Source organism: Pristiophorus japonicus, chromosome 17, assembly GCF_044704955.1.
Source record: "Pristiophorus japonicus isolate sPriJap1 chromosome 17, sPriJap1.hap1, whole genome shotgun sequence".
NCBI lineage: Eukaryota > Metazoa > Chordata > Chondrichthyes > Pristiophoridae > Pristiophorus > Pristiophorus japonicus.
The window spans coordinates 111,971,728-111,998,229 of record NC_091993.1 but is presented as its reverse complement, the minus strand read 5'-3'; the positions used below and the strand labels follow the sequence as shown (position 1 = coordinate 111,998,229).

Here is a 26,502-nt window from a genome sequence, read left to right as displayed (position 1 = left end):
ACTTATAATTTCTCCAAGTTTATCAACTACTGGGGTCAAAATTGTAAGACATTTGCCCTTGCTATAGTTCCTTGAATGAACTACACTCTGTTGTGCTACATATTATACCCAAAAGGAACTAGCTACAGGGCTGATTAATTTCTGGTCCATTTCTTTCATTTTTCTAGCTTTGAGAGCACTGACAAGATGATATTTTTCTACAATACAACCGTGACTAAACTTCAAAAGTAGTTCATTGGTTGTAAAGCACTTTGGGATGTCCTGAGGTCATGAAAGGTGCTATAGAAATGCAAATCTCTCTTTCTTTTATATTCTTCAATATGAATTTCATTGCCCAGCAATGAGTATGAGCATGCCAGCAGTTAAGTATGAACATAAGTGGACTCTTGACTATATTACCACTTCCTCCCTCAAAAAAATGAATGTTACATGTTGTTAAAAGTTCGTGCAATTTCAAGGCTTTATCACAGGATAGTCATAAACCATTCATCTGAACCTCAAGACATGAGATCACAGCCATTTAGGCCTATCCAGATTTGCATTATTTTACATGTAAGCCATTTGGTGTTGAATTTGAGGTTTTATTGCATTCTCCACAGTGGCTCTGTACAATGATTTCAAAGAGATTTCACATTTGAGCCTGAAATTCCTCATCTAAAATTCTCATCCTTATTTTCAAATCCCTCCTCGGCCTCACCCTTCCCTAACTCTCTAAACTTCTCCAGCCCTACAACCCTCCGAGATCTCTGCACTCCTCCAATTCTGGCCTATTGCGCATCGCCGATTTTCATCGCTCCACCATTGGCGGCTGTATCTTCAATGCTGAGGCCCTAACTCCCTCCCTAAACCTCTCTGCCTCTCTACCTCTCTTTCCGCCTTTAAGACGCTCCTTAAAACCTACCTCTTTGACCAAGCTTTTGGGCTTCTGCCCTAATAGCTCCTTATGTGGCTCGGTGTCAAACTTTGTTTGATAATCGCTCCTGTGAAGTACCTTGGGACGTTTTACTATGTTAAAGGTGCTATATAAATGCAAGTTGTTTTTCTACTATTAAAAAAAACAGGAGTGTTTGTCTCCGTAATTAACGATCTGCTAAAATAAACAATTGGGGATGATTTCCGAGAATGCGATTTTGCTAATTACTGAGAAAAACAAAATCTCCATTTTATTTGTGTCAGCCATGGCTCAGTGGGTAGCACTCTTGCCTCTGAGTCAGAAGGTTGTGGGTTTGAGTCTCACTCCAGGGACCTGAGCACATGAGTCTAGGCTGACACTCCAGTGCAGTGCTGAGGGAGTGCTGCACTGTCAGAGCTGCTGTCTTTCGGATGAGATGTTAAACTGAGGCTCCGACTGCTCTCTCAGGTGGATGTAAAAGATCCAATGACACTATTTCGAAGAAGAACAGGGGAGTTATCCCCGGTCTCCTGGCCAATATTTATCCCTTAATCAACATAACAAAAACAGATTATCTGATCATTATCAGGTTGCTGTCTGTGGGAGCTTGCTTGTGCGCAATTTGGCTGCTGTGTTTTCCACATTACAACAGTGAATACACTCCAAAAGTATTTCATTGGCTGTAAGGCGCATTAAGCCATCTGGTGGTCGTGAAAGGCACTATATAAATCCAAGTCTTTCCTTTGCCTTTTGTTTTCTGTGGCCAGAGAAGAAAGTTAATCCCGGGTGAGTGGTTTGCTCAAGTTGTTTTATGTTGATGAATATTTCAACAGTTTTAAACCATTTTTGTCTCCTATTTCCTCAACCTATAAAAATGTATGTGTCAATATCTGAAGCATGCCTGGTCTCCTGTTTCCCACAAATGCTTCCAGCTTGTCTAGCCTCCAGATTCACACAATGGCAGTCGTATTTAGTCTACTCTTTCTGACAAAAGATGCCATTCCAATAAAATGGTGCATTTAATGGGCTGTAAAGGAAAGGCATTTATTGGCGAGGGGCCTGGAGGAGAATGGAGACAATAAACAGATAAGGATGTTTATGACCTTTTTCAGTTCAAGGCAAAAGGTCTGGGATTAAGTGGCGTCAACTGTTGTGCTGTTTGCAAAGGAAATAAATCATTGTGCATGCCTGTTTTATACTGCAGGACCTCCTTCTGTGGGGCAGTGTTGAGTCTGTGTGGCTCGGTGGATATATGCACCAAAACAACGGCAAAATACTGCGGATATTGGTAGTCTGAAACAATAAACAAAATTGCTCAACAGATCAGGCAGCTTCTGTGGAGTGAGAAACAGAGTTAACATTTCAGGTCAATGACCTTTCAACAACAGCACCTTTAACATAGTGAAATACCCCAAGGCGCTTCACAGGAGTATTATGCGATAAAAATTTGACCCCGAGCCGCATAAGTAGAAATTAGGGCAGGTGACGAGGTAGGTTTTAATGAGCGTCTTGAAGCAGGAGAGGGAGGTAGAGAGGCGGAGAGACTTGGGGAGGGAGTTCCAGAGCTTGGGGCCTAGGCAGCTGAAGGCACGGCCACCGATGGTTGAGCGATTATAATCAGGGATGCTCAGGAGGGCAGAATTAGAGGAGCACAGACGTCTCGGCAGATTCAACAGAACTGGAAGAAGTTAAAGATTTAACAGCTTTTAAGCAAGTGCAGAACCAGGGAAAAGGTGAAGGGGGTGCGGGGTGGGTGGGTGAGAGAAGCTGAGTGATCAATGCACTGTGTGGTGTGGTGCTGAGCCACACAGACTCGGAATGCCCCAGCTTCAATCCCTGTTGTGGACGTAGCGAGTTGATCTCGGGCAGGATATTAATGGAGAGGGAGGAGTGGCGGGGTGATGCAAGAGTTGGCCTCAGAGTCACAAGGATCAGCGAATAAAAGTCAGAACTGGCCATGCTCCCAGCTTCTGATCACAGCCCAATGCAAAAACTCCTGTTGGAAACTGCATGTGTGAGCAATAGAGCCAGAGCGGCTTTGAAGCCAAGTGGCTACTTACGTGAGATACCAAACGGAAACCAGGAGAGGGGGAAGTAAATGCTGTTTTGCAAACAAATCCGCGGAATCTCATGATTTAAAAAAAAAGTAGATGCTAACTTGACCTGCTGTGCAATTCCAACAACTTCTGTTTCAGTATCACGTAGTATTACATTGTACTTACAGCACAGAAACATGTTATTCAGCCTAACAGGTCCAGGTCATAAGAACATAAGAAATAGGAGCAGGAGTAGGCCATTCGGCCCCTCGAGCCTGCTCCGCCATTCATTAAGATCATGGCTGATCTTCAACCTCAACTCCACTTTCCTGCACTATCCCCATATCCTTTGATTCCCTTAATATCCAAAAATCTATCGCTCTCTGTCTTGAACATACTCAACGACTGAGCCTCCACAGCCCTCGCGGGAAGAAAATTCCAAAGATTCACCACCCTCAGAGTGAAGAAAAATTCTCCTCATCTCAGTCCTAAATGGCCGACCCCTTATTCTGAGACTGTGACCCCTGGTTCTAGACTCCCCAGCCAGGGGAGACATCCTCCCTGCATCTACCCTGTCAAGCCCTGTAAGAATATTGTATGTTTTAATGAGACCACCTCTCATTCTTCTAAACTCTAGAGGATATAGGCCTGGTCTATGTCGATGTTTATGCACCGCAGGAGCCTCCTCCCCCCTTCTTCATGGAACCCCATCAACATATCCCTTACCAAAGTCTCTTGATGCAGCATGCACAGTGGATATTTCCCTACGGAAGAGTCATTCACAGGTTATTGAGTCATATGTCAACAACAAGGAGTTAGACAACGGGTATATTTAGAGAAAGACTGACACCGGGGGCAAGTCAAGAAAGCATGCAGACCGTGAGTATCGCAAAGACAAGTGAACGGGAGAATTACAATGGGCAATAACAGAATCAGAGTTGATGCACCCGTATAAGGAATAAGAAAACAGCAAAATGAGAGGAATAGTGGGACTCACAAACATCCAAACAAAGATTGTGAGATATGAAGGATGATATATTTATTGAGAACAACTGCTGGTGACAGTGGTTTGCTGGAGGAAGTGGATTTCTTTCTTTCAAAAAAACAACAACAATATTTAACATGAAGTAGAAGCTATAAAAACACTCCAGTTAATTTGAGAATTTAAAAATCACTTTGAGATTGGATAATCACAGTTTTGGTTTGGTTTAATGTTTGGTTGTTTGATACTTAAGAGAAACAGTCTTTAATCGAAGCTAAAAAAAGACAGAAGTGGATTACGAGATGGAACAGAAGCGGAGCTTGGCACAAAGGACTCAATACAATGGGGATTCAGCAAAGGGATCACATTCAACTGTTGACGGAGAGCAGGGGGATTAACAGAGGAATTCAATACAAAGAGGCTCCCTTCAAACACATTTCAGTGGCTGGTTTATAAACAACAGGATTTTAGATTGAGAAGAGCAATATATATATATTACATCAAAGTTCTGTTAGATAAAATAAGAGATACTTTAATTATTAGCTGATTAATTGGTTAAGGTAGTAACAAATTAGGGGAAAGAGCAAATTGGTGAATTCAGATGCAGAATGTTTATATTCAGAGTAATGGGTCCATGAGCAGGTGAGGGCGTGGTGAGGAGGGAGGGGTAAGGGTGTAGGGAGTGTGTGGGGAGGGGGTAGGTGAGGTGTGGGGAGTGTGTGGTGAGGTGTGAGGTCATGGGGAGGAGGGAGGAGTGAGGGTGTGAGGAGGGGTGAGGGTGTGGGCAGGGGTGAGGGTGTGGGGAGGTGGGAGGGTGTGGGGAGTGGTGAGGGTGTGGGGAGGGGTGAGGGTGTGGGGAGGGTGTGAGGAGGGGTGAGGGTTTGGGCAGGGGTGAGGGTGTGGGGAGGGGGCAGGGTGTGGGGAGATGGGAGGGTGTGGGGAGTGGTGAGGGAGGGTGTGGGGAGGGGTGTGGGAAGGGGGGAGGGGTGAGTGTGTGGGGAGGTGTGAGAGTGTGGGGCGGGTGAGGGGAGGGGTGTGGGGAGGAGTGAGGGTGTGGGGAGGGGGGAGGGTGTGGGGAGGGGTGAGGGTGTGGTGAGGGAAGGGGTGAGGGTGTGGTGAGGGGAGGGGTGAGGGTGTGGGGAGGGGTGAGGGTGTGGGGTGAGGGGGAGGGGTGAGGGTGTGGGGAAGTGGGAGGTTGTGGGGAGGGGGAGGGTGTGGTGAGGTTGAGGAGAGGGGTGATGGTGTGGGGAGGAGTGAGGGTGTGGGGAGAGGAGAGTGTGTTGCAAAATACAAGCAGGTGTGAATTAATGGGGCAGAGGTGAAAAGATTGGAAAGTCTGCACAAATACGATATTTTCTGAAGGCCTCATGGAAAAAATGATTACAGTAACAACAACTTGCATTTATATAGTGCCTTTAATGTAGTAAAACGTCCCAAGGTGCTTCACAGGAGTATGATCAAACAAAATTTGACACCGAGCCACAGAAGGAGCTATTGGGACGTTTGGTCAACGAGGTTGATTTTAAGGAGCATCTTAAAGGAGGAGAGAGACATCGAGAGATGCAGAGGTTTAGGGAGGGAATCCCAAATAAGGGCCCCGGCAGCTGAAGGCATGGCTGCCAATGGTGGAGCGATTAAAATCGAGGATGCTCAATAGGCCCGAATTAGAGGAGCACAGACATCTCGGGGGTTTGTGGGGCTGAAGGAGATTACAGAGATAGGGAGGGGTGAGGCCATGGAGGGATTTTAAAACCAGGTTGTGAATTTTAAAATGGAGGCGTTGCCGGACTGGGTGCCATTGTAAGTCAGAGAGCACAGGGGTGATGGGTGAACGGGACTCGGTTGGAATTATGATACGGTTAGCAGAGTGGCTTTCTTTCCTCTCTTTTTCCCCTTCCTCTTCTGAAGATAATGAGTCACACAGGGTATGGTTGGCATGTGCCACCATCGCTCTTTAGCCTTGTAAAAATGGTTACGATTGAATGAAGCGAGTGATCAGGAGAATTTCTTTGTGCAGACGGTTGTTTGGACATGGAACGCCTGATCAGAAGCAATGGAGGAAACAGAATCCAAAATAGTTTTAAAAAGGGAAGTAGATAATTATTATTTTGATGAAGGAAAATTCAAATGAGCTTTGAGGGTTGGGCAGGGGGAATGGGACTAAATGGTCAGGTCTGTCAGAGAGCCAGCACAGGCTCAATAGGCCAAATGGCCTCCTTCTGTTATATAAAATTCTTTGGCCGTGAATTTCCTTCGAGCTTCTCCAACTCTGCTGTCGGAATTTCACCGGAAGCACATCAGAATCCTTGCTTAGGTGTGTAAACGTGATTTTCCCCGTACTTCTAGTGAAGTTACGTTGGTGGAGCAAGAGCAATTCTGAGGAAATTTCCAGGCAGCGAGTCTTCATACATGAAGCCGCAAGCTATTGAACCATAGCCTGAAATCTCCATTCCTCCAGCCCCCTATGCTCCCCCCTCCCCCCCCCCACTCCTTTTACACCACTATTGGCAGTCATGCCTTCAGCCACTTTGAACCCGCACTCTGGAATTCCTTCCATAAAACCCCTCCACCTCTTCACTTCCCTCTCCTATTTAAAATCCTCTTTAAAACCCACCTTTTTGACCACCGAGTTTTTGTCCCGCCTCCTAATATCTCCTTTGGTTCAGCGCCGTTTTTCCACACGCCATTGTGAAGCGCCTTGGGACCTTTTTTCCACGTTAAAGGCGCCATATAAATGTAAGTTCGAAACATATAGATTCTGAGAGGGATTGACAGGGTAGATGCTGAGAGGTTGTTTCCCCTCGTGGGGCAATCTAGACCAAGGGGGCACAGTCTGGATAAGGGGTTGGCCTTTTAAAACTGAGAGGAGGAGGAATTTCTTCACTCAGAGGGTTGTGAATCTTTGGAATTCTCTGCCTCAAAGGGCTGCGGATACTGAATCATTGAGTATATTTAAGGCTGAGATCGATAGATTTTTGGACTCGAGGAGAATCAAGGGATATGGAGATCGGGTGGGAAAGTGGAGTTGGGATCGAAGATCAGCCATCATCTTATTGAATGTTGGAGCAGGCTCGAGGGGCCATATGGCCTACTCCTGCTCCTATTTCTTATGTTCTTTAAGTTTTTGTTGATGACCCTCTATGAAAGTGTAGTAATATGACAGGCAGCCAGAAGTTAACAGACCAGATATTGGAAACAAAACCCTGCACTTAGTACAAATGAATGTTTTTATTCAGATCGAGCGTTCTAAATGTATCTGTCTTATCCCTCCCTTCCTTCCTCTCTCCTCATTAAAGTCCAAACTATGAATTTGTCAGCTCTAATTGCAATGATTCCCATGCAGATGATTACATGCATTTTCTTTAAAGAGAAATGATTGCTCGCCCTACTGCTCTTTCTCTCTTCCTGTCTCGGTCCCTGCAGAAGCTGAGCGATCTCTGGGCCCGCAAGTACGGTCTCAGAAAATAGACACAGAACCAGGCAAACGGATGGTCACAGTGCATCTGGGAGAAATCCTCTACTAGCAGAAACCAGAGAGAGCATACAATCACACACACACACACACTCACACTCACACACACACACGCACTCACTTATTCATACTCACACACTCACTCACACACTGACACTCACACGCACTCACTCACTCAATCACACAGACACAAACACACACTCACACTCACACAGACACACACACACATTCACAGACACTCACACTCACACACACACACACTCACTCACTCATTCATACTCACACACTCACTCACACACACACACTCACTCACTCACATAGACACAAACTCACAGACACACACACACATTCACTCACTCACTCATTCATACTCACACACACACACTCACTCACTCACATAGACACAAACTCACAGACACACACACACATTCACAGACACACACACACACACTTACAGACACACTCACAGACATACACACACACCCACACACACACGCACATTCACAAACACAGCACTCACACACACACTCACACACACACACTCATCATCATCATAGGCAGTCCCTCGGAATCGAGGAAGACTTGCTTCCACTCCTGAAGTGAGTTCTTTGGTGGCTGAACAGTCCAAAACGAGAGCCTCAGACTCTGTCACAGGGGGACAAATAGTCGTTGAGGGAAGGGGTGGATGGGACTGGTTTGCCACATGCTCTTTTCGCTGTCTGCGCTTGATTTCTGCATGTTCTCGGCGTTGAGACTCAAGGTGCTCAGCGCCCTCTCAGATGCACTTCCTCCACTTAGGGCGGTCTTGGGCCAGGGACTCCCAGGTGTCAGTGGGGATGTTGCACTTTATCAGGGAGGCTTTGAGGGTGTCCTTGTAGAGTTTCCGCTGCCCATCTTTGGCTCGTTTGCCGTGAAGGAGTTCCGAGTAGAGCACTTACTTTGGGAGTCTTGTGTCTGGCATGCGGACTATGTGGCCTGCCCAGCGGAGCTGATCGAGTGTGGTCATTGCTTCAATGCTGGGAATGTTAGCCTGAATTGAGGACGCTGATGTTGGTGCGCCTGTCCTCCCAGGGGATTTGTAGGACCTTGCGGAGACATCGTTGATGATATTTCTACAGCAACTTGAGATGTCTACTGTTGTGTATCTGTAAAGCATGCACTCCCATGTTCCGCCACCAGGGAGCTCATCCCCTAAAGTCCCAAGGGATCTCAGCATCCCTTGGGAGCACTGTATATAAGCCAGCCCCTAGGGTCTGCTCCTCACTCTGGAGTATCTTATTAAAGACTGAGGTCACTGTTACTTTAACCTCTCTGTGTACAGCCTCATCTGTGTTAGGAACACAATATCTACTGTACATGGTCCATGTCTCTGAGCCATACAGGAGGGCAGGTATTACTACAGCCCTGTAGACCATGAGCTTGGTGACAGTTTGGAGGGCCTGGTCTTCAAACACTCTTTTCCTCAGGCAGCCGAAGGCTGCACTGGCGCACTGGAGACGGTGTTGGAACTCGTCGACGATGCCTGCTCTTGTTGATAGGAGGCTCCCGAGATATGGGAAGTGGTCCACGGTGTCCAGGGCTACTCTGTGGATCTTGATGACTGGGGGGCAGTGCTGTGCAGTGAGGACAGGCTGGTGGAGGACCTTTGTCTTACGGATGTTTAGCATAAGGCCCATGCTTTCGGAGGCCTCAGTAAATATGTCGACTATGTCCTGGAGTGCAGCCTTCGGCCTGCAGGGGGAGTCTTTGAGGCGGTCAACCAGCTCGTTTTTGATGGCCAAGCCGACTCCGTGGAGGCGGCGTTCTGCCTCTGGTTTCCCTTTCCAGGAGAAGGTGTAACCTCCACCTTGTTCCTTGAACTGGCCTTCCCCTGCCCGCCGGGTCTCGCTTAGGGTGGCGATGTCGATATCAAAACAACTAAGTTCCCGGGTAACTATGGCGATGCAGCGTTCCGGCCTATCGCTGTTGGGGTTGTCCATGAGGGTCCTGACATTCCAGGTCTTGATTCACACACACACACACACATACACACACGCGCACACGCACTCACACACTCATTCTCACACTCTCTCACACACACAAACAGACACACACACTCACGCACACAGACACTCATACAATTACACACTCACGCACACACTCACACGCACACACACTCGCGCACACACACACTCACGCTCACACTCACACACACACACTCGCACACACACTCACGCAGACACACACACACACTCACGCACACACACTCAATTACTCAATTACTCACTCACACACACTCTCACACTCACACACACAGACACTCATACAATTACACACTCACGCACACACTCACGCACACACACACTCACACACACACACTCACTCACGCACACACACACTCACGCACACACACACACACTCACACTCACGCACACACACGCACACACACTCATGCAGACACACACACACACACACACACACTCTCATACTCACACTCACACATACACTCACACACCAGGGAAAGCATTGCTCTTATATCTTTTCGAGTATCTTACAAAAGAATAGAGGATTTAGTTGGAAACTCAAATTAGCTGCTGATCTGAGATAATCTTAGAAAGAAGAATTGTTTTTGTTTGAATTCTCCCACTTCCCCTCCTGAAGACATGGACTCTCTTTTTGGGGTTAATCTGATTTTAAATCACTGAAAATGACTTAAAAAAACGATACTGAAACTGCTTTCATTAGACAGTTTCTTAGTAAATTAAATATTTTTTAATATTTAAAAATGTTTAAAACGTGCTGACTCATGCCTTTGTGTCTAAAAAAAGCCTGCTTAATTTAAAGAGTCTCCTCGAAGGCACGCAAACGGGCGCAATCAGCGGAAACTCGCTGTAATGTAAGCACCTGTGAATATACTCACAGGTTTGTAGAGCTGTTGCAACTTGATCTCATGTTTATTTTGTTCCCCCCCCAAAAGAGTTGTAGAGCTGTTGCATTGTGAGTGGCTCAGCCAGTCACGTGATGTTCACAAGACTCAACAAAACCCCAGTCAGTTGGGTCTAGGTCATCCACGATGAAGTATGCATTGTGAGCCTAGTGGGATGTGTATTGTGATTATTAAACCTTTGTTAATAAACCAACTAGTTCTTAATATCAATGTGTTGCCATGAATTGTTAAGCAAAGAACCCACGAAGCAAATACATTATGCTCGCCAAGCTCATTAATTCGATTTGGGGGGATGGCCAGCTTTGTGGGCTGATTTTTAAAGCAGCATTAAAGATCGTAAAAACACGATTGCGCTTAAAATTACTTAATCTTTTACACAGGTTTGGTCTATTTTGGGTGAAGAAAGTACCGGAAACTCTAGGCCAGGAATTCTTATAAATGCTCCATCTGAGAAGACGTAAATGATGTTTAAGGTGAAGGGACGAATGTAACTCTAAGCGGTTCAAATTAGGGCAAGAATGACTTAAATGGTGAGCTTCGAATATTTTTAGACTTGGGTAATTCCTCAGACAGTGTCTTCTAACCTGCCCCCTATTCCCCTGGCACCAGGAGCCCCTTCATAAAATAAAACGATGTTCTCCAAATAAAAGGAAGTGCAACGTGATAATGAATATGCAACAGCGATGGTTGGTGAAAAAATGAAGAAATTATAAGTGATGTATTGTATGTGGCAGGGATAGAGAACACTTTGGAATGATAAGGGCTGAAAACAATATATTTTCACAGGGATAATAACTTTGTGCTGCAATACACAGCTCAACTAAGATAAGGCGCTAGCAGCTCCTTCCACTGTGTAAGCATTGCGTTGCCCAGATACGTGTCCATCAGGCCTATGAGTAAATTGTGTGAAACAACTGAACAAATACAATTATCAGTAAATCTACACAGGGTTTTGTTAATAAGGTCAGCACTGCGCAAATAAAACTGAGAGGGGGTTTGGGAAGAGAGAGAGTACGGGCTGTCAGTCCGTAACAACCTCCCCTATCAACAGCTACACGGCCATAACTGTTAGTGAAGTAACACTGGTCCCCAGATATGCTAAACCTGTATCGAGCCTTGGGTAGACCACACTTGGAGTACTGTGAACAGTTCTGGTCGCCATATTATAAAAAGGAGATAGAGGCACTGGAGAAGGTGCAAAAAAGATTTACTAGAATTATACCAGAGCTGAGAGGTTATATCCATCTGGAAAGTTTGGAGCTCGTTCTCTAAAAAAGAGAATACTGAGGGGTGACCTGATAAAGCTCTTCAAGATTATGAAACGTTTCCTTAGGGTAGAGGTAGAGAAGATCTTTCCACTTGCAGGCGAGACCAGAACTAGGGGCCATAAATATAAGATAGTCAACAATAAATCCAATCGGGAATTCAGGAGAAATATCTTTATCCAGAGAATGGTTAGAATGGGGAACTCGTTACCACAAAGGAGTAGTTCAGGCAAATAGTATGGATGCATTCAAAGGGAAGCTAGATAAACACATGAGGGAACAGGGAATAGAAGGGTATGTTGATGGCGTTAGATGAAGGAGGGTGGGAGAAGGCTTGAGTGGAGCATAAGTTCTCGGCGTGATCCTATTGGGCTGAGTGGCCTGTTGCTGTGCTGTAAATACTTTGTAATACTCTTCATTTATTCCTTTCTTTTTGTCCAAAGGGACATGATCAGAGCTCCCATGATTGAAGAATGGAAGGTGAGGGAGGTAGGGGTAGGAGGTAGGAGCAGGAGGTAGGGGTAGGAGGTAGGGGTAGGAGGTAGATGTAGGAGGTAGGGGTAGGATGTAGGGCTCGGAGGTAGGGGTAGGATGTAGGGCTCGGAGGTAGGGGTAGGAGGTAGGGATAGGAGGTAGGGGTAGGAGGTAGGGCTAGGAGGTAGGGGTAGGAGGTAGGGGTAGGAGGTAGGAGCAGGAGCTAGGGGTAGGAGGTAGATGTAGAAACTTTAAAGACTGATCCCAAGCAGCCCATTTTGAGAGGGGGGCCTTATAAAATTTGAAATCTTTTGTACATCTTCTCTGGTCTACCTCCTACCTCCTACCCCTACCTCCTACCCCTACCTCCTAGCCCTACCTCCTACCCCCACCTCCGAGCCCTACATCCTACCCCTACCTCCGAGCCCTACATCCTACCCCTACCTCCTACCTCCACCCCTTCCTCCTACCCTTAGCTCCTACCCCTACCTCCTACCCCTACCTCCTACCCCTACCTCTTGCTCCTACCTCCTACCTCCTACCCCTACCTCCTGCTCCTACCTCCTACCCCTACCTCTTACCTCTACCTCCTGCTCCTACCTCCTACCTCCTACCCGTACCTCCTGCTCCTACCTCCTACCCCTACCTCCTGCTCCTACCTCCTGCTCCTACCTCCTACCTCTACCTCTTACCCCTAGCTCCTAGCCCTACCTCCTAGCCCTACCTCCTAACCCTAGCTCCTACCCCTACCTCCGAGCCCTACATCCTACCCCTACCTCCTACCCCTACCTCCTACCCCTTCCACCTGCCCCAGCTCCTGCTCCTACCCCTACCTCCTACCCCTACCTCCTACCTCCTACCCCTACCTCCTGCTCCTACCTCCTACCCCTACCTCCTACCCCTACCTCCTGCTCCTACCTTCTGCTCCTACCTCCTACCCCTTCCTCCTGCCCCTAGCTCCTGCTACTACCCCTACCTCCTACCCCTACCTCCTAGCCCTACCTCCTAGCCCTACCTCCTACCCCTACCTCCTACCCCTACCTCCTAGCCCTAGCTCCTACCCCTACCTCCTACCCCTACCTCCTGCCCCTAGCTCCTACCCCTGCCTCCTAGCCCTGCCTCCTAGCCCTACCTCCTAACCCTACCTCCTAGCCCTACCTCCTACTCCTACCCTCCTAGCCCTACCTCCTACCCCTAACATCCTATCCCTACCTCCTGCCTCCTGCTCCTACCTCCTAGCCCTACCTCCTAGCCCTACCTCCTAGCCCTAGCTCCTACCCCTACCTCCTAGCCCTACATCCTACCCCTACCTCCTACCCCTACCATCCTCCCTAGCCTGGGCTGCTTGAGGCCAGATCTCTCAGCAGTTTAGGACAGACAGTTACCCAAAATATGCCCCTAGTGATGCCAGGGCCCCCCAAGCTTATGAGATGCTGTGCCCCTGAACCTGGATACTTCAGCAGTCAGTGGCGAAGGGTACTGGTGGTTGGAGTCCCAGAATTAGTGCTGGGATTGCTGTCGGAGGTGTTTTTTGGGGGCGGTGCCTCTGAGATAGCGTAAACGTCCGTACCGGCTTCTCCTGTTCCCCTTACTTTTGGAAGTGTAGTCACTGTTGTAATGTGGGAATCACGACAGCCAATTAGTGCTCAGCCGCCTTGCATCATGCGGTTACACCAATCTTTTTGCTGTCGTCGTGTGCGTGCTTTGAGTTTTTTTATCCTGAGAAACAGAGCCGAAGGGCCAAGGCCCATGCCATAGAACACCACCAAGGTTGCAGAGAGTAGGAGGGAAGATAAGAAAAATCAGTAAATGGTCACAGGTTTTCAAACTTGGAGCTGATGGATTTGTTGCTCCAGACCCCATTGCAATAATTACATGTGGTTGGACCTGCTGTATCCATCATTATTGGTGCAATTATAGCTATTGAACTGATGTATCAGTAACTATTGCTGTAGTTATGTGTGTGGAAATGAGAATTAGTTAGTTTGCTACAGTTATGTGTGCATTATGTACATCTGATATATTAGTCTCTAATATAGTTCCGTGTGCATTATTAGCTTAGATTTGCATTTATATAGCACCTTTCACAAACCAGTGAGTTCCAGACCCCCACTATCGTCTGGGAGAAAATACTTCCCTTCAAATCCCTTCTAAACCTCCTACCAATGACTTTAAATCTATGCACCCTGGTTGTTGACCCCTCTGCTAAGGGAAATAGGTCCTGATAGTTAAAAACAAATACGACATTATTGCAATAGTTAGATGTCAGCTAGAGTGTAATTAGAAATTAAATCACTGGAGAAAAGAGAAAAATAAGTGTTTGAGACCTCCAAGAACAACAGCATTGAGTTTCAAGCAGCTCCAAGTGAATGGAGACCTTATTCTAGGCACGAGAGTCATTCAATATATGCAACTTGTTCCAGTGAATTATGAGAATGTTATGATGGAATGGCTTACAAAACAAGATGCCCAATGGCCAAGCATAGGAGAAGGGAAGCTAAAAAGCACTCGGCACCTTCAAAGTCCCACCTTAGGAGGCATGGGAGAGCTGGAAATACTTTGGGGGTCACTTTGGGTTCGGGTAAAAATGAATCAGCCAAAGCCAAAGCTCCTTTTGCTGGTTAGATTGCAGAATCGGCTTCTGTCTTACATCTCCCACTAAAACAGTGAAGCACAAGTGTGTACATGAAAACCCTTCCTGCCCACCACACGGCACACTTTCCTTCTCGTGTCACAACCTTCACTGTTGATCAATTGGCAGCCATGATGGAATGTATTACAGATATTCCCTTGACTTTGATCCAAAACTCGGCTACCTCGCACCAAGTCCCGCTCACCCATCACCCCTGTGCTCGTTGACCTGCATTAGCTTCCAGTTAAGCAACGCCTCGATTTCAAAATTCTCATCCTTATTTTCAAATCCCTCCATGGCCTCTCCCCCTGCTATCTGTAATCTTCTCCATCCCTACAACACTCCAAGATAATCTCCTCTCCCTGGGATGTCTGCACTCCTCTAATTCTGTCCTCCTGAGCATCTCTGATTATAATCGCTCAGCCATTGGTGGCCGTGCCTTCTGTTGCCTAGGTCCTAAGCTCTGGAACTCCCTGCCTAAACCTCTCCGCCTCTCTACCTCTCTTTCCTCCTTCAAGACGCTCCTTAAAACCTACCTCTTTGACCAAGTGCGAATTTCTACTTATGCAGCTCGGTATCAAATTTTCATCGTATAATGCTCCTGTGAAACACCTTGGGACGTTAAAGGCGCTTTATAAATACAAGTTGTTGTTTTTGGCTGGCACCATCATTGTCAACAACTTGAATTATTGCAAGATGCTTTATGGAGGGATATAAAAAGGTCTGGACTCTGTAATGTATGCATCTGTGAGTATGCTCACAGGTTTGTAGAGCTGTTGAGTTGGGAGTGACTTAGCCAGTCACATGATATTCACAAGACTCAATAAAATCCCAGCCAGTTGGGTTCGGGGGATCCAAGATGAGGCAGGTGGTTGTGAACCTGGTGGATGATTGTTAAACCTTTTGCTAATAAACCAACTAGTTCTGACTAGCAATGTGTTCCTATGAATTCTTAAGCAAAAAACCCATGAAGCAAACACATTACAGACACCAACACATATTGGGAGAACTGATCAAAATCTGAATCTTAAGATGGATTTTAAGAAGTCTTTTACATTTACAGAGAGAGAATCCCCTCCTGTTAGAGTATTACAAATGTCAGTGGGATGCACTGACCTCTCAGTCAGAAGGTCATGGGTTCAAGCTCCACTCTAGGATTTAGGCACATAATCTAAGCTGACACTTCAGCATCGAGAGTTGTTGCATTGTCGGGGATGTCACCTTTTGGATGAGATGTTAAGCCGAAATCCAGTCTGCCTGTTCCAGTTTGAAGAAGAGCAGGCGAAATCCCTCAGCCAACACCAGGGAAACAGATGAACTTGTCATTTGTCTCACTGTTGTTTGTGTCAACCTTGTTGTGTGCAAACTGGCTGCTGCCTTTATCTACATAACAACAGCGTCTACACTTTAAAAAGTATGCTGTGAAACACTTTGGGTTGTTCTGAGGATGTAAAAATGTACTATATAAGTGTAAGTTCTTTCTTTAGATTATCACATTGCAGCGTACAAGACACTTTTACACATATTGCATATTTTGTTCCTATTTGGAATCAGTGACCTCTGTGTACGGCTCGCCTCCTTTTATGTTTGGATTTCAGTCCCAGACTCCGTAGAGACATTGGGATCTGCTGTGTGATACGGAGACCTAAGTTATAGATGTCCGGGACAGGCTCCCTGTGTTTATAAGGTATTAACCCAATAAAGATTCATAGACCCACATTTTCAAAGGTCCTGGTGATTGTTAGTCTCCTGTAGGTCCCACTGTTCGTACTTAGGACTGCAGCTGACAGTGGGAGAACTATGTGACTGCAGTTGGTGAGGTTTGTGTTATGGAAATATGACTTCATCAGCTGTGAACAAACTCTTGACCCAGACTTTCCCAAATGGAGAAACATGCTACTCGGGAAAGTGACCAAATCTCAGGCCGTGTGGCTCATAATGTTCCATAAAACAACATTCCTGAACCGAAATGGTTATGGACCAGAATCATATAGATAAATTTGATCCTGAGAGTGAGAATTTGTCATTGTCTATATACAATATGTGAGAGGCTTAAAAAGGATTGGCTCGTCTTGCTTTGAAAACAGGAAACTCATTTTAATGATTGAGCGATTGAAGCAATTTTAAATTAATTTGGTTTGCAATCAAGAAAATTGGATAAAAGCCAGAGAAAATGTATAGTTACAGCAATGACAAAAAAGTCATAATGAATACGCCAAGCAGTTTTCCTGTTTTGCTCTGACCAGTGAATTGAAATCCGTCTTAGGGCAGACTTCTCAATGACTGGAAATATTCTAGACTACATATCAATTATTGTGATACCTTAATGTGGGGTAAATGCTTTTTCTCTGAAAAGCCATTGAATATTTTGCTTCTAGCATATCTTCAATAAAGCAAGCATCCTCTAGTCCAAACTTGGTGACTCGTGAAGATCAGGGAGTGAGAATAGGTGAGACAGACAGAAAGTACAACGTAGCAGAGGGAAGTGAATGGGGTGGAGTAGAAAGGAAGGATGAGGAAAGAGGGAACAGCCAAGCAAGAGGGAAGGCCATGGTTACCAGGGTGGAAAGGACAGGGACAGAGGGCTTGACAGAAAGGAGGTAGTGAGACTGAATTGTGGATATAAGGCCAAGTCCAGAGGCTGTCAGATTGTTTCCTGTTAAAGAAAAAAAAAGTGCCAAGCTTATCACAATTCTTCTTCACTTCCTCTTTCAAACATTGTAATACTTTCTTGTGGGTTGATTTGAAACTTGATAGTTTGCATGTTGGTTCATGTCATGTGCCTCAATCAGCCAAATAAAATATCAAAAAAACGACATTTCAATTAGCTAAAAGCTCCATACTTTAAGATTCTGTTTTGCAGCTGCAATCGCTGATTTCATGTACCAAAGGCTCCTCCTTCATATGACAGCTTGACTCAGTGGGTACCACTCCCGCCTCTGCATCAGAAGGTTGTGGGTTCAAGCCCCACTCCAGGGACTTGAGCACAAAGATATCTAGGCTGACAGTCCAGTGCAGTGCTGACGGAGAGCTGCACTGTCAGAGGTGCTGTCTTTCGGATGAGTCGTTAAACTGGGGCCTGTCTGCTCTCTCAAGTCCTGGCCAATATTGATCCCTCAATCAACATAACAAAATAAAACAGATTATCTGGTCATTATCACATTGCTGTTTTTGGGAGCTTGCTTGTGCGCAAATTGGCTGCTGTGTTTCCTACATTACAACAGTGACTTCACTCCAAAAGTACTTCATCAGCTGTAAAGCGTTTTAAGACGTCCGGTGGTCGTGAAAGGTGCGATATAAATCCACGTCTTTCTTTTTAACTCTTTCTAAGTCAGAAGATTGTGGGTTCAAACCCCACTATGGACTTGAGCTGACATTGCAATGCGGTACGGAGGGAGTGCTGCATTGTTGGAGGTGCCGACTTGGATGAAGTGTTAAACCAACGCCCCATCTGCCTACTCTGTGTATAAAGACTATGGCGCTATTCAAAGTAGGGAGTTGTCCTGATGTCTTGGATAATATTCCTCCCTGAACTCATATATCTCTCCAATATAACTAAAATTAACAATGGGTTTCAGCAATTCAAACAAAAAGTGTTAGGGAATTTTATATTATTAAAACATTGCCCAACAGTTGATCTTATGGGCACGGTAGCATAATAGTTATGTTGCTTGACTCGTAATCCAGAGTCCTGGACTAATAATCCAGAGATGTGAGTTCAAATCCCACCATGGCGGCTGGGGAATTTAAATTCAGTTAATTGAATAAATCTGGGATTAAAAAGCTAGTATTAATAATGGTGACCATGAAACTACTAAATTGTCATAAAAAAATATCTGTTTCACTAATGTCCTTTAGGGAAGGAAATCTATCTTCGTTACCCGATCTGACCTATATATAATTCCAGACCCACAATAATGTGGTTGACTCTTAACTGCACTCTGGAATGGCCCAGCAAGCCAGCACCGTGGGAGTACCTTCACCACACGGACTGCAGCGGTTCAAGAAGGCAGCTCACCTTCTCAAGGGCAAGTAGGGATGGGCAATAAATGCTAGCCTGGCCATCGATGCCCACATCCCGTGAATGAATAAAAAAACACATTCTTGTACCATTGAGCCTTTTCCTTTATGAATGGATTACTTTTTGAAGTGCAATCACTTGCGAATTGTGGATAGTGAAAGTTTTATCTTTGGACGTGGCATCAACTGCAGGAGAGAGAAAGAGCATGGATTTATGTAGTGCCTTATCAGGTTTTCAGGAAATTCCAAAGTCCGTTACAATGTGCGGATATTTTTAGAATGCAGTCACTGTTATGAATTGTGGATTCCAGGATACAAGAGTAAAATGATTTACTGCATCATTTTACCTTAAAGGTATAATTAGCTTCAGGAATGTTTCGTTTACAAGAAAAAAACAGAATGGAACGAAACTATTACCTGTACAGGCATTTGAATAGCCATTTTTTTTCTTTCACACTCAAGCCTTTTGAAAGGCTCACAGTTAGCACATTACTGGTGTTATGCTAACTGTCGGAGGCTGCAAGGCTGCTGCAGCATGAAGCCTTCTGTTGCAGTTAATTGCGCTGAAAAAAGTGCAGTTTGTTATTTTAAAAAAATCCTTACTCTGTCCTTTATCTTTTCTCTCCATTTATGCTCTTTGTCACAGACTCGGTCTTCTCTATTTTTCATTTGTGGTTCAGTACCTTACTCGATCTTAGAATCAGAGAGTCATAAAAGTTTACAGCACAGAAGGAGGCCATTCGGCCCATTGTGTCCGTGCCGGCTGACAAAGAGCTATCCAACCTAATTCCACTTTCCAGCTCTTGGTCCGTAGCCTTGTAGGTTACGGCACTTCTGGTGCATATCCAAGTATTTTTTAAATGCTATAAGGGTTTCTGCCTCTTCCACTCTTTCAAGCAGTGAGTTCCAGACCCCCACCCCGCCTCTGGGTGAAAACATTTCTCCTCAACTCCCCTCTAAACCTTCTACCAATTACTTTAAATCTATGCCCCTTGGTTATTGACCCCTCTGCTAAGGAAAATAGATTCTTCATATCCACTCTATCCAGGCCCCTCATAATTTCATTCACCTCAATCAGATCTCCCCTCAGCCTCCTCTGTTCCAAAGAAAACAACCCCAGCCTATTCAAGCGAATTGGGAGATGAGTATGGAGGAAAACGTTTTTTATATATATATATATGTGTAGATAGTGGGATTTTATGGTATTATAGATTTAGTATGGCCATTTGTATAAAGTGGCAATGGCCATGAGAGATGATGGTGATAAGGACACAGATATCATGAATTTGACCCTGGCAGTTGCTGACTGAACAGAAAGACAGAGATGTTGTGCAGGGTAACAACCCACAAGTCACATATTCCCCATATTTCTAATTTATACTCCAACAACCTTGGTTTGAGAAGAGACAATGAACTCGTGAAGTTGAGTTGCTGCTTACAGAGACACTTTTACCTTGGAGTCTAGTCCCCGGAGTGCTGCACTCAGGCAGAGGCCTGTGACCTGCACTCCTCGTGATTTACTTGAGCGATGTGACACCGCTCTTGCTTTCGATTAGCTCCAAAGGTGAAGACCCAAACACTGTGCGTGCACGGATGGAGGCTTTGTGATGTACCAACATCACGGTGATGCGTGTCACTACATACTGGGTAAAAAAAAAATCAGCAAACTAATCAATAGCGAACAGAGTTTAGTGATAAGAACATAAGAACATAAGAAATAGGAGCAGGAGTAGGCCATCTGGCCCCTCGAGCCTGCTCCGCTGTTGAAAAGACCATGGCTGATCTGATAATGGACTCAGCTCCACTTCCCTGCCCGCTCCCCATAGCCCTTTACTCCCTTATCGCTCATAAGAAGGTGGGGATATTGAAATTCATTGAAAATCTGAAAGCAGGCCATTCCTGATGATCAATACAGAGCTGGATCTGCACATCTGTCTGCATTGTGTCCCACTCAAATCCCACTCCAGAGACTTGAGCACATAAATCTAGGCTGACACTCCAGTGCGGTGCTGAGGGAGTGCTGCGTTGTCGGAGGTGCTGTCTTTCAGTTGAGATGTTAAACCGAGGGCCCGTCTGCTCTCTGGTGAAAGATCCCATGGCGCTATTTCGAAGAAGAGCAGGGGAGTTATCCCTGGTTTCCTGGCCAATATTTATCCCTCAATCAACATAACAATAAAACAGATTATCTGGTCATTATCACATTTGTTTGTGGGAGCTTGCTGTGCACAAATTGGCTGCCACGTTTCCTACATTACAACCATGACTACACTCCAAAAGTACTTCATTAGCTGTAAAGCGCTTTGAGACATCCGGTGGCCGTGAAAGGCGCTATATAAATGCAAGTCTTTCTTTCTTTTTTCTTGCATTATAACACAAACATTTAAACTGATCCTGGGAATTTTAGCAGACCCAGAAAGGAAAAGCCTACTTTGACAGCACATCGCAATAGTCATGAATATTTGAATCTGTAAAGCCACCAAGTTCATTAGCTTTACATGTGGGCGAGCCCTTGGCTTATTGGTAGCAAACCTGCCTCTGAGTCAGAAAGTACAGGGTTTGAATCCCACTGCACACAATCCCAGTGAGTGGAGACGGGAGCTCCGGCTCTGAATTCTGGGTTGACATCCAGTGGGTTACTTGCTTCTGGAGGGTATCTCCCCTCATCGTATGGGTTGTGGGAGCCCATAAACCCCTCCTGCCAAATAGGACCAAGCATCCTATTGGCTGGTAGAAAGATGGTTATGGCCCTAGAAGGAGTTTTCATGTTGCGTCTGGTCAGGCTGTTAATCAGCCTGACAATCCTTCCACTACTCCACATACTGATAATGCTACTGGGCTGGTAATCCAGAGGCTGGACTAATTATCCGGTGAGATGAGTTCAAATCCCGCCTAATTAAATAAATCTGGAATAAAGAGCTAGTATGGGTAATGTTGGCCATGGGAATGTTGTAAAAACCCACCTGTTTCACTAATGTCCTTTAGGAAAGGAAACCTGCCATCCTTACCCGGTCTGGCCTATATGTGACTCCAGACCCACAGCAATGTGGTTGATTCTGCCGTCTGAAATGGCCTAGCGAGCCACTCAGTTGTACCAAACTGCTGCAACAAAGTCAGCATTGTGAGAGTACCTTCACCACACGGACTGCAGCAGTTCAAGAAGGCGACTCAAAACTGCCATCTCAGGGAAATTGTGGATGGCCAATAAATACCGGCCCTGCCAATGATCCCACATCCTGTGAAAGAATAAATTTTAAAAAATTATTCTCCAAAAGAAGAGTGTGAAGATATAAAAATAACAACAACTAGCTTTATGTTTGTGAGTGTCGTCGAAGGCACGAAGAAGTTATTTTTATATAGCATCTAATCCCATCCTCAGGACGCTCCAAAGTACATTGCCAATGGATCTTTTAAAGTGCAGTCACTGTGCAGGAAAATGCAGCAGCCAACTTGCACAACGCAGTATCAGTTTAGATTTTGTGCTTAGGTCCTGGACTGTTTAGAATCCACAACTGTAATGTATGCATTTATGAGTATGCTCACAGGTTGGTACAGCTGTTGACTTGTGAATGGCTTAGCCAGTCATGTGATGTTGATAAGACTCAATAAAACCCCAGCCAGTTGGGTTCAGGGGGTCTGTGATGAGGCAGATGGTTGTGAGCCTGATGGATGAACCGGTAATGTGTAGTGTGATTGTTAAATCTTTGCTACTAAACCAACTAATTCTTAACAGCAATGTGTTACTATGAATTCTTAAGCAAAGAACTCATGAAGCAAATACATTACAACAACCTTCTGAGGTAAGATGTGCTGTCAACTGACTAAATCATGTGACCACTATTGATGGCACCCTTTCGAGGTAAGAGTGTGTTAGCAAGCACAGTTCCAGGTGCTTAGTGCCACCTGGGAGGGAGATCCACGGTGGGAAGATTCTGCTTGAAGTGGCACCACTGATCTGCTATGCAGAGTTGTTGGACCGAGATGGAATGTGGCAGTGTAGCAGCAGGAACACAACTTGTATTTATAGAGCACCTACCTTTCAAGTAACGGACCTTCCAAGGCATTTCACCTGGGATTGTAAGACATTAAGCAGGAAGTGGGAAATATACGTAACCAGTGTTACTTATAGAAATCTGGGCAATTCAAATGCAATCTCCAGACTCAAATATAACCATCATCTTTCCTCATCCATTTTGGCCTAAACTGGTCTAACAGGCAGTGACTACAAATTAGAGGAGATTATACTTCTGTAGCTGCAGGTAAAGTGTGAGCTTTGTGAAGACAGATTTAGTTGGTAAAATTTGCTGTTTGTGTTGAGTATGGGGAGATTCCTGATTTTAAACCAAAGACAGACTAAGTTTTAGATTTTTTGAGGGGTAGCTCTGACTGTATGAAGACTCTTGCCTTAGAGACAGTGCAATGAAGGTCCGCTAGATTGATTCCTGATTTGAGAGGGTTGTTCAATGAGGCGAGATTGAGTAGATTGGGCCCATACTCTCTGGAGTTTAGAAGAATGAGAGGTGATCTCATTGAAACATATAAGATTCTGAGGGAGATTGACAGGGTAGATGTTCAGAGGTTGTTTTCCCTGGCTAGAGAGTCTAGAACTAGGGGACATAGGCTCAGGAAATGGAGTCGGCCATTTAAGACTGAGATGAGGAGGAATTTCTGCACTCAGAGGGTTGTGAATCTTTGGAATTCTCTACCCTGGAGGGCCATGAATGCTGATTCATTGAGTATATTCAAGACTGGGATCGATAGATTTTTGGACTCTAGGGGAATCAAGGGATATGAAGATAAGGCAGGAAAGTGGAGTTGAGGTCGGAGATGAGCCATGATCTTATTGAATGGCGGAGCAGGCTCGAGAGGCCGTGTGGCCTGCTCCTGCTCCTTTCATATGTTCTTCCCACAATCTCATTGAATCATACAGCAGAGAAGGGGGTATTTTAGCCCATTGTGTCTGTGCCAGCTCTTTGAAATAGCTATCCCCTGCTCTTAGGAACAGGAGGAGACCATTCAGCCTCTCCAGCCTGTTCTGCCATTCTTAGATCATGGACGATCTCTATCTTAACTCCACTAATTCCATATCCCATACCTAACAAAAATCGATCAACCTCAGTTTTGACATTTCCAATTGACCTAGCCAAAACATGGCAGAGAGAGTTCCTGAATTTTTCCACAGCCCTGCAAATGTCACATTTTCAAGCATATATCTAATTCATTTTTGAAAGTTACTATTGAATCTGCTTCCACCGCTCTTTCAGGCAGTGCATTCCAGATCATCATCATCATCATCATCATAGGCAGTCCCTCAAAATCGAGGAAGACTTGCTTCCACTCAAACTGAGTTCTCAGGTGACTGAACAGTCCAGTACTGAAGTTACAGTCTCTGTCACAGGTGGGTCAGACAGTGGTTGAAGGAAAGGGTGGGTGGGACTGGTTTGCTGCATATTCCTTCCGCTGTCTGCGCTTGGTTTCTGCATGCTCTCGCCGATGAGACTTGAAGTGCATAGCGCCCTCCCGGATGCTCTTCCTCTACTTTGGGTGGTCTTGGGCCAGGGATTCCCAGGTGTTGGTGGGGATGTTGCACTTTATCAAGTAGGCTTTGAGAGTGTCCTTGAAGCATTTCCTCTGCCCTCCTGGGGCTCGCTTGCCGTGTAGGAGTTCTGAGTAGAGCACTTGCTTTGGGAGTCTCGTGTTGGGCATGCAGACAATGTGGCCCGCCCAACGGTGCTGGTCGAGTGTGGTCAGCGCTTCGATGCTGGGGATGTTGACCTGGGCGAGGACGTTGGTGCGTCTGTCCTCCCAGTGGATTTGCAGGATCTTGCGGAGGCACGTTGAGGTGCCTGCTGTAAATAGTCCACGTCCCTGAGCCATACAGGAGGGCAGGTATCACTACTGCCCTGTAGACCACAAGCTTGGTGCCAGATTTGAGGTCCTGGTCTTCAAACACTCTCTTCCTCAGGTGACCGAAGACTGCGCTGGCGTCTAAGTTCCTGGGCAACTATGGTGGTGCGGTGTTCCGGCATGTCGCTGTTGGAATTGCCCATGAGGGTCCTGACGTTCCAGGTCCGGAATTTCATATTGAAGGGTGAAGGTGCCTGTGCGTGAGTTCTTTTAACGTGCGGTGGCCGTTGCACATCGACTACCACACGGACTTAGCTGAGCAAGGTCTTGGTCCAGTGGCAAGTGGGTCCAAGACGACTGGAGACCAGGCACTGCTGTATGAGCCTAATTGACTACGGCCAGATGTGGGCCGTAAGCTCAGCACTGAGCAGTGCCCTTCGGTAAGATGGTAAGTGATCTGAGGCCTGGCTGGGGGAAGGCATTGGGAAGGTCAGAGGTCCATTTTGTGGAAGGAGGAGATGCCAGGGTGTTTAGAGTGGAAGGAGAAGAGGTCAGAGTGGCCACAGCCATTGTGCTCACCGCATGCTGGAGGAGAAGAGGCCAGGTCGACGCTGGCCAGGTATGCGCCGGCAAACTGGAGGCGGTGTTGGACCTCATCATCGATGTCTGCCCTTGCTGATAGTAGGCTCCCGAGGTATGGAAAATGGTCTACGTTGTTCAAGACTGAGCCGTGGATTTTGATGACTCAGATCATCATAAACTCACTGAGTTTTTAAAAAACTTTTAATGAAATCCCGAAACCCTGCTTTATCTTGTAACAGCCCTTTTCTTTTTGAAACCAGAGAAAGAAAAAAAATCAGCAAGTTCTGCAGCCAGCAGTGACTTTGCTTATGTGTGGGGTGAGGTTGAGGAGAGTGGCAGTGGGCCAACACGATCCACGTTGCCTTTTAGTCACAACCTCGCTGAAATTCATTTTGCTCAACTTGGCACTTACAGTGCAGGAAAAAAGCAAGGTCAATGGATTGGATTTAATGCCCTCCCACGACTCCCCTCAACCTTTGCTGCACTGATTGCTGAATATGTCAGTTGCGTGTTAATTTCTGGTACAGTGCAAACAAAACTATATATATATTAAAACATCCCACTAAAAGTATTTTTGTCCCTTTATTTCGGGGAGAGGGGGCGGTGGTCGTGCTGCAAAGAGCCCACCTTAACTTGACCCCTCCACAAAGTCCCGAGCAGAGTTTGTGCAGCCCCACCAAACTTCGCAGTCGGCTGCTGGTTGGCAGAGGCAGGGTCGCTGCCTTGGCAGACGGACTCAGCGACTCCCAGACTCTTGTCAATTTCTTCTTCCTTCCGCCCTCAGTGCGCAGGCGCGAGCCTCCGACTGCTGGGTTACATTTTAACCTGGAGTTACATTTTAACACTGTGGCGAGTGTTGGGAGAGATGTGTAATTGAGGAAAACAGTCCACAGCCATGAGCGCGGCTCGAGACCGTCTTGCAGGTACGCAGTGTGCGTGTGTGTTCAAACTATCCGGACGTGTTGCTGTTTCTTTCTGATGCACTGTATTTATTTGTTGTTAAAACGCGTAGCTCAAAGCGAAGCAACGTTTCTTTTTTTTTCTTAAAGCTCCATCTCTATAAACTTTTCTTCAAACTTTTTTTAAAAACAAAGTTGTTTTTTTAAAGTTACGTTAGAGCGGCGAGTGGTGCTGAAAGGATGCCAGCTGGAGAGGCACGCTTGGGCTGTTTTTAACGTGACGCTGTACTTTTGAAAACAAAAGCTAATGATTTGTACTGAAGGCAAAGTTGAGGAGTGCATATTTCGCAATTCAAGTGAAATGGCTGAATTATGCTGCGGTTTTTCCCCATGCCTCCTTAGCCCCCCCCCCCCCCCCCCCCGCGACGCTTTCCATCTCTTTTTCTCTTTCTGCTCGTTTTTTTGGTAAAGTGCTTTG

The 26,502-nt window shown here is 45.8% G+C and overlaps 1 protein-coding gene across 3 annotated transcripts in view; it reads left to right on the top strand.

Annotated features, from left to right (window-relative positions):
- LOC139227927 (solute carrier family 45 member 3) overlaps positions 1–26,502 on the top strand; it is a 206,661-nt gene that overhangs the window by 40,355 nt on the left and 139,804 nt on the right. For 2 of the 3 annotated variants that reach the window (XM_070859075.1, XM_070859076.1), the window contains exon 1: positions 25,920–26,048. The exons of the other annotated variant lie outside the window; for it this stretch is intronic. The gene's annotated coding sequence lies outside the window, so the exon portion shown is untranslated. Of the gene's footprint in view, positions 1–25,919; positions 26,049–26,502 lie in introns of those variants that run through there. 3 annotated transcript variants of the gene reach the window in all.